Source organism: Thunnus maccoyii, chromosome 8 (genome assembly GCF_910596095.1).
Source record: "Thunnus maccoyii chromosome 8, fThuMac1.1, whole genome shotgun sequence".
NCBI classification, from domain to species: domain Eukaryota; kingdom Metazoa; phylum Chordata; class Actinopteri; order Scombriformes; family Scombridae; genus Thunnus; species Thunnus maccoyii.
In genome coordinates, this window is record NC_056540.1 from 30139662 (window position 1) to 30147006 (window position 7345).

At 38.2% G+C, this 7345-nt stretch overlaps 1 protein-coding gene across 1 annotated transcript in view; it reads right to left on the reverse strand.

The window, feature by feature from the left end:
* The window catches only part of pde6a (phosphodiesterase 6A, cGMP-specific, rod, alpha), a 62940-nt gene extending 60097 nt beyond the window's left edge, over positions 1-2843 (reverse strand). The window contains exon 1 of the mRNA XM_042418704.1: positions 2704-2843. The gene's annotated coding sequence lies outside the window, so the exon portion shown is untranslated. The remainder of the gene's footprint in view (positions 1-2703) is intronic.
* Between the last annotated feature and the right edge of the window lie 4502 nt (positions 2844-7345).

The following is a 7345-nucleotide window of genomic DNA, read 5'->3' on the forward strand; positions in this document are numbered from 1 at the left end:
TTGACTTACATCACAGAAAGGTGCAAAACAAGTAAAAGTGAATGCAGGATAAAATGTCAACAAAACCCCATCAGCAAGAGACAGCAAAAGAGAAGCAAAACTATTATCAAAACCCAAAATGCAATGCAAGAAGGCTGGAAAGACGGCAACTTACAGATGTCTCAAAACAAAAATGGTATGATAAATAAATGTTAAATACTAAAAGCATTTTTCACAGGGCTTGTTGTAATCAATCCGTGCTCCGCCTATTGAAATCTACAGAGAAACAGAGTGTTGTGTTTACACCGACATTATCAGCAGATCTGTGATCATCTCCTCTGAAAGCTTGTTGCTATCTAGCACTAATGCTTGTCTAAGAAACAAAGACTCCTCATAAATTTCATGTCTCTCTCCTCCAACACACAGATGTGTAATGTGAAAAACAGATTAAGTCCATCTCCCCTCTGTCAAGGTTTGACCTGTTGTTTTTCAAGAGTAAAAAGCTTTTTGTTATTCAGTTCTCATGATGGATTTCAATATGACCTCTCTGCAGCACATTTACTTTATTTACAGCTGACACTTGATGTTTCTTCTGTTATTTTTTTTTTTACTTCCATCCCTCTCTTAATTTGTTAGAAATATTGTGATACAAAGGAGATGTTGTTTTGGTTAATTTTTTCTGAAATCTGCTCAATTGCTTGATAGATAACAGCAGCTTTTGAAGTTGCCCCTGCTGAGCGGATGTCATGTGCCTCCCTGCTCTGATAGATCTGCATCAACTGCAGTTTCAGTAACAATTCTGAAAAGGCATCCAAGCTTTTTCTCAGCTGTTAGCTCTTCTCTGACAAAAGAGCCTGTTGATCTGAAGCAATTCAAGAGCTGTTGAGAATAAAAATCGCCTCATTCAAAGACCGAGACAGAGAAAGAGAAGGGCACACAGGAAAAAAGAAACAAAGATTAAACAGCTCACCTGCTCAGAGAACTGACAAAGTAGCATGAATGTTTTTTTCCTCTAGCGCGATTAATGTATTTTTCCTACTTTGCAACAAGCGCTTAGACTCACCAACAATGAAGAATTGCCTAAAAGTTCTCTGCTCTCGACACATTAACATGTAATGTCAACATAAATTTGACAAAACTAAAACTAAACAACTAAAAGGTCTGTACAGAAAACATAATATGCACTCACATTTCAGGCTGGGCACGTCTAAAAGTGTTGACTGTAAGACACCAAACCAACACACAGTTGGCAGCATAAATCATGATATTTTTAAATCATAAGAATTAAAAGGGAAGCCATAGCATATCACATTACTGTTAATTTTGCTGAATTGTGCTGCCATTTTGGCCAGGACTCGCTTGAAAATTAAGATCCCACTAAGTCCAGTTTAAATAAAATTCAAACAATGCTACATAAAATGCTATATAACACTACAACACACAAACCATTCACTTTATATTGATTTCCTATGATTTTCTACAAAGACAAAATAATACAAAAACCCAATGCTATATTTTTTGCACACATGCCTGTTTTTGATGACAATCATTCACATGTAATTTTTTCCTCCCGTCTATTCTATTCTGTCCGTTGCTTGTAAATCTATTCCATCCATCTCAACTCTAAATCCAAAGTGTTTCCTTCTGGAAAATGAAAAGAGTGAGTGGCAGGAATCATCCAGGACTTTTTTGGCAAATTATTTCAGTCCCATCTCCTACAAATTATGTTAGCGAAGTGATTTATGTTCACTGGCAACATTCAGTGCCAATGCAGGAAGTAGAAGATGCTTATTTACAGTACAGCAGCGTAAAGTAAAAAAGGAGGTCACAGAGGTAGTTTGGAGTCTAAAACACTTTGCACTGAACATATACACTCAGTTCAAATGTTTCATCTGATAAGTTGACACAGAACTTAATCCAGGTTGCATTTCCCTCAAAATATATTTAGCATTTGCTGTATATGAATAAGAATGTACTAGAAGCTGTCAAAGTTTTACTTTACATCTGAAAGACAAAAAAAATCAAGCCTGAAGTCACTGATTATCATCATCATACTGTTTTATATACATATTCATGATATCGTCTTTAAGACAAGCTACCTCAATACCTCCTCCTCCTCACTTAGATGAAGACAGAATGAATCACTGTTGTAGTAAAATGAACGTGGGCGAAAAAAAGAAAAAAACAATGAAAACAATACAAAGATAAAGAAGAAAGGGGAAGAAACTGAGAACCGGTCGTGATGAGCACTGATGTAGAGGAGAGGTGAGTCACTTCCTGTCTCAAAATCATCTGATGCAATTTGCTCGATAGTTTACAAAAAAGACTCACCACTCTGTTGGTCTTTCTGAGCACAAAACTCTCAGTAAAAAATAATAATAAGTGGCGTTTCTTTCCTGAAGAAAACCATGTTTGACTAAGTGTATATAGTACATACTCTACACCGGCAGTAATATTAAACTAAAAATGTAATCTAGTAAAACTTAAGACAACAAACTCTAATTAAGATTGCAACTATTCCCATTTAAAAATTACATAGTTTTAAAATAATATTGTTCAGATAACTCACTCAGTATCCTTAAATTGTATGAGCCAGTCTAAGGAAGTCATTTTTGTAGCATATAAATAAATATTTTGTATAGTTTTGAATAAAAACATTTCATAAAGTGATATATCATATTTAAAACTTTTCAAGGATGTACAAATTTGGGAGAATCTCCTTACTGTTTGTGAAAGCCGTGAATCTTTCATTTTGATAGTACAGGGGTGTAGGACCGGGCCACAAATTTGAGTCGAGGGGTTTATTCTCAACAAAGGTTGTTTAGAGAACATAAATTTGTAGCAGTCACCCCATTTGTGGGACTTGCTATCATTTCCCTGTCTCCCCGTTCCAAATTCGGATAGTTGCATGTCTCGGTTGATTGGAGGGTTATGCAGATCACCTGTGTGCAGAGTGTGGGGACTGGCTACCAGGTGGTGATTGAGAGCAGCTGGGTGCATTCCCCTCTCGGCCAATTGGGGTGTGATGACGCAACCTCACACCGTGGTCACTCTGTTCTTTCCTCCATTTGTTGCAGACCTTATTTGAGAAGCTTGTCAGACAGAAACTCTGGCGTGTTCAGGCCCTTTTGTGTCTTCTTTCTGGTCTTTTTCTTTCTGATGTGAGGGGTACCTTCTGAGGGAATAACATAATATAATCCAAGTGTCCTGCATTGGTTTCTTAGTGCCCATCATGCAAGAAGTTTCTTTATGTGGCTGGGAGCTGGTTTTCCAACTTCTTACAGAACATCTGTGTTAAAGGGGAATCAGTACCACCACAAATTCACCAACACCCACAGAGCTTTTCTGTAGTCTTTCAACATGCTTTTCTTTTCCACAGCACATGGTAATAAGTATAATCATTTTCAACACACACTCTCTACTGACTTTGTATGCAAGCAAATCACTTCTCTACTTCCCTTGCATTCAGACTTAATGACTGAGTATTGCAGTTACTTTCTTGAAAGATTCTTTAAAAATTACATAAAGTCTTTAGGGGCTGTTGACTTCTACACTTTTATATCACTTGGCTATCTCATAGAAGTCCACTCGGGTTTTAAGATTATTGAAACAGCACTAAAAATGACAACGAGGGCATATCGACCGGCGCTAAATCACTACTGGAACAAACTGCTTGGTTTTGAATTTGATGAGTGGTCACAGGCAGCCAGTGGAGAAAGTAGTAAAAATCTTTCCCCGACTCTCAGTGATTCATATGTTGAGAAAGTGCTGAGTGAGGAAACCGAGGCTCATTTGGTTCAGATAAATCATTACCGAATGAAAACTTGAGGGCATTAGAGAGTTTAGAGTAAGATAACCAGCCACAAAGTTGACAAATGATTAAGTTGCTCAAAAATGATTTTTTTTTTTTCCATAAGTGGTATTTGGTGACTGGAAGGCCAAATGTGACTCAGATTTCAGAAGAAGTTTCATGTAAGAGTATGAGTTGAGAGTGGATGACTTACATGTATGTACATTTCTAAAAAAAAAAAAAAAAAGCAGGTTGACTTCAGGAAGGTTTATATTCTCATACAAAAACAGAGAAAAGAGCACATTTCAAGGTAAAATGTGTAGTGGATGTGGGATTTCGACTAAAATAGGGTCAAATGAATATTTCAGAGGTTTGTGAGTACTACTTACATACACAAAACAAAATATGATCTAAATGAATGCATGTAAGAATCCATACATGTAGCTGTAAACTAAAGTGGGTATAGAAAGGTGACAGCACCCCACAGTTTTTGAATATTCAATTCAGTTCAATTCAATTTTATTTATATAGTGCCAAATCACAACAAAAGTCATCTCAGGGCACTTTTCACATGGAGCAGGTCTAGACTGTACTCTTTAGAGAGACCCAACAATTCCCCCATGAGCAGCACTTGGCGACAGCGGTAAGGGGGGAAACCTTAAGCAGAACCGGGTTCTAGGTGGGCGGTCATCTGCTTTGACCGGTTGGGTCAAATATAGGAGGAATATGGTCTTTAAATATTTTAAAGGCATTTAAGTGACTATATTTAAATTACTACTATACACTGAAATGTAGTCAGAGCTGTTAAGCCAAGATTTATATGTAAAATATATGTCCCAGAATTTACACTCAGTTGTAACTATGGGCAGCTTTTCAACTGCATGTCACCAAAGTCATTATTACTGGATTGGAGTGTGAGGTTACAGTCATAGGTCTATAAGTAAAATGTGTCTTATCTGTTTGAACTATATTTTTGTATTTCATCTTCAGTTGCTGCCACCTGCATCCTGTCAAGATTATAAATTTAGCCTTCTACCTGTACATAAACAAGTAGACAACCAGCAAACACAGGAATCATTGTGAAATATCATATTGCAGCTAACTTTAGCCGTCTAAATTTGGCACAAACTGTTATCTAACATGATGAGAGGGCAGTGGAAGCAGACACAGCTGGCGTACCCAAAGTTCCTCTTGGCTACAATGTGCAAGAGGGAGTAAATTAAGTACTTGCCATTGATGAAATGTATTCTGCAAACAGTAGTAATGACTGGCTGTCAGTCAAATCCAAAGTGAGTCAGTCTCTTCAACATATTCCTCAGCAGCATCCAGGCCTCTCCGTTGTTCACTCTTTGTAACAATCCTGATGGAAACCAAAATAATCCATAACCTCAAATTAATGTACCAGCTTTGGTAGATAATACACCAACCAAATATGCAGTAATTGATATCTGAACACTGCAACACATGCAGTACAGTACTCACTGTATGTGCAATGTTTCTCTTATGATAAATCATACCTGAACCAAAAGCAACCCTACAACATGCACCAAAAGATTACAGATATAGGCAATATTCAGTGTATATATGATGCAGTTTCTAAGATGGAAATTACAATATAATAAATCATGTAAATCCTCATTATACTTATTCTACCCTCAAGATAAAGCTAGATGCATAATGCATACAGTCTCATTTATTGCTCAAATTATACATTTTCTTAAGCATAGCCTCCACAAACACCAGCACCGATCTCTACGCACATGCACACAAACACACAAGAAGTAGTATAAAGAAGCAGTCAGGGACACACTCTTTTTTTTTGCCAGTACAAAGTCACTCAATTATAACCCAACTCCCTTCCAAACAAATGAAGACACTCCTCTGTGCACAGACTGAATCAAGCACACAAACATATTTCTTTGCACAAGGGAAACAGAAACGTCTTGTCTTGTCAACAGGAACGGCGAGGCAGCCGACTGTCAGGATGAAAACAGTCACAGCTCCACTCCACAATTACCTAGAACATCAACAAGAACCCATTTACCAAGACATCCCGCTGGGACGTCCCATTATTCCCCCTGGCAAGATATATGCCACTGGGATGTCCCATTATTCCCCCTGGCAAGATATATGCCACTGGGACTCAACATTATTCCCTCTGCCATCAGGGGAAGTCACGCACATTGTGTCCCCAGATGAAAGCAGCGTTACATACATGCTGTCGTCGGAGCATATGTGTTATCATCTGAAGCTACACATACACACCAACAGTCAGCTGTCAAGAAATGTGCTGCTGACAACCGAAGAGGTTATGATCATAACTATGGATCGATGAGACCGAGCGATGACCGTCACCATGGTCTTTACCTTGAATGACGCCATCATCTACCTATCCTCGAGACCATATATCAACAAAGTCATGTGACTGACCTTAGGCTTGGCTTGGCTTTCAGCACTGACCTTGCCAGGATGCATTTTAGATGTTTTTCAGTGGTTAATCTAAAGGACCAGATATGTACACTTCAATTTTAACCAATAAAGCTGTTTACACTGCGACCTTAAGTGTCTTTTTAGGCTTTAAGTCTATTTTTGTCCAAGTTAAGCTCATTAGACATGACTGTTTTGTTATGAGCTCTGTCTAAACTCTCGTCATGCGGCTGAACGGATCTAATGGAGACACTGAAGAGGACAGCAGCGGCTGCTGATGAGCTGAGGAAGTCCTACATCAGTGAATGCAGCTCAAAATGCCATGTTTAATGTTTATGATGTCTTCTATGACATCTATTCTCAACCAGTGGGCCTCAGAGCGCCATCTAGTGTGTGATTTTTTTTTTTTTTGGTAATTCACCCAAGCTAGTTATTTTTATATCAAAACGTGCTCAAGAATTCACATGAATAAAAAATGTCAAATTAAAATGCATAATTTTCAATGAACAGTTATGAATATCCAATCACGACACATAATTAGGTAGAGAAAAACGTGCTTTGCCACTGTTAGCTAGCTAGCTAGCTAGCTTTCTCTTTGGATCCTGCTTCAGAAGACATGTCTCTATGTAATGTGTTGGAAAATGAAAATGAATGACTGGAACTATCAGCAGACAGCAGCCTGAAGCCTCAGCTCACACAAGTTGACCTTGCTTCATTCTGGATGCTGGCTGCCAGTAAGTATCCCTCTCTGTCAAAACAGGCAAAATATCTTTTGCTTTTCACCACCACCTATTTATGTGAGTCAGGGGTTTCCATTGTGACTGTCACAAAATCAAAGGCAAGGAACAAACCGAAAGCAACTGAATGCTACTCTGCATGTCAGCCTCTCACCCATCCCATCATGACTTGATCTCATTGTTTTCCAGAAGAAAGCCCAAGTGTCTCACTGAGGGTAAGCAGAATATTTATTTTGGTCATTACAGCTGACAGTGGCATAACAAATATTTACAGCTCAGTTTTTCTTTTCATGTAACTTTCATTTTTCATGTGGAAAAAACAATTTGGGATGGTGGTTCTTGGAATTTTTTGAACAATCAGACGTGGGCCTTAAGTTACAAAAGGTTGAGAACCCCTGTTCTATGAAACCAT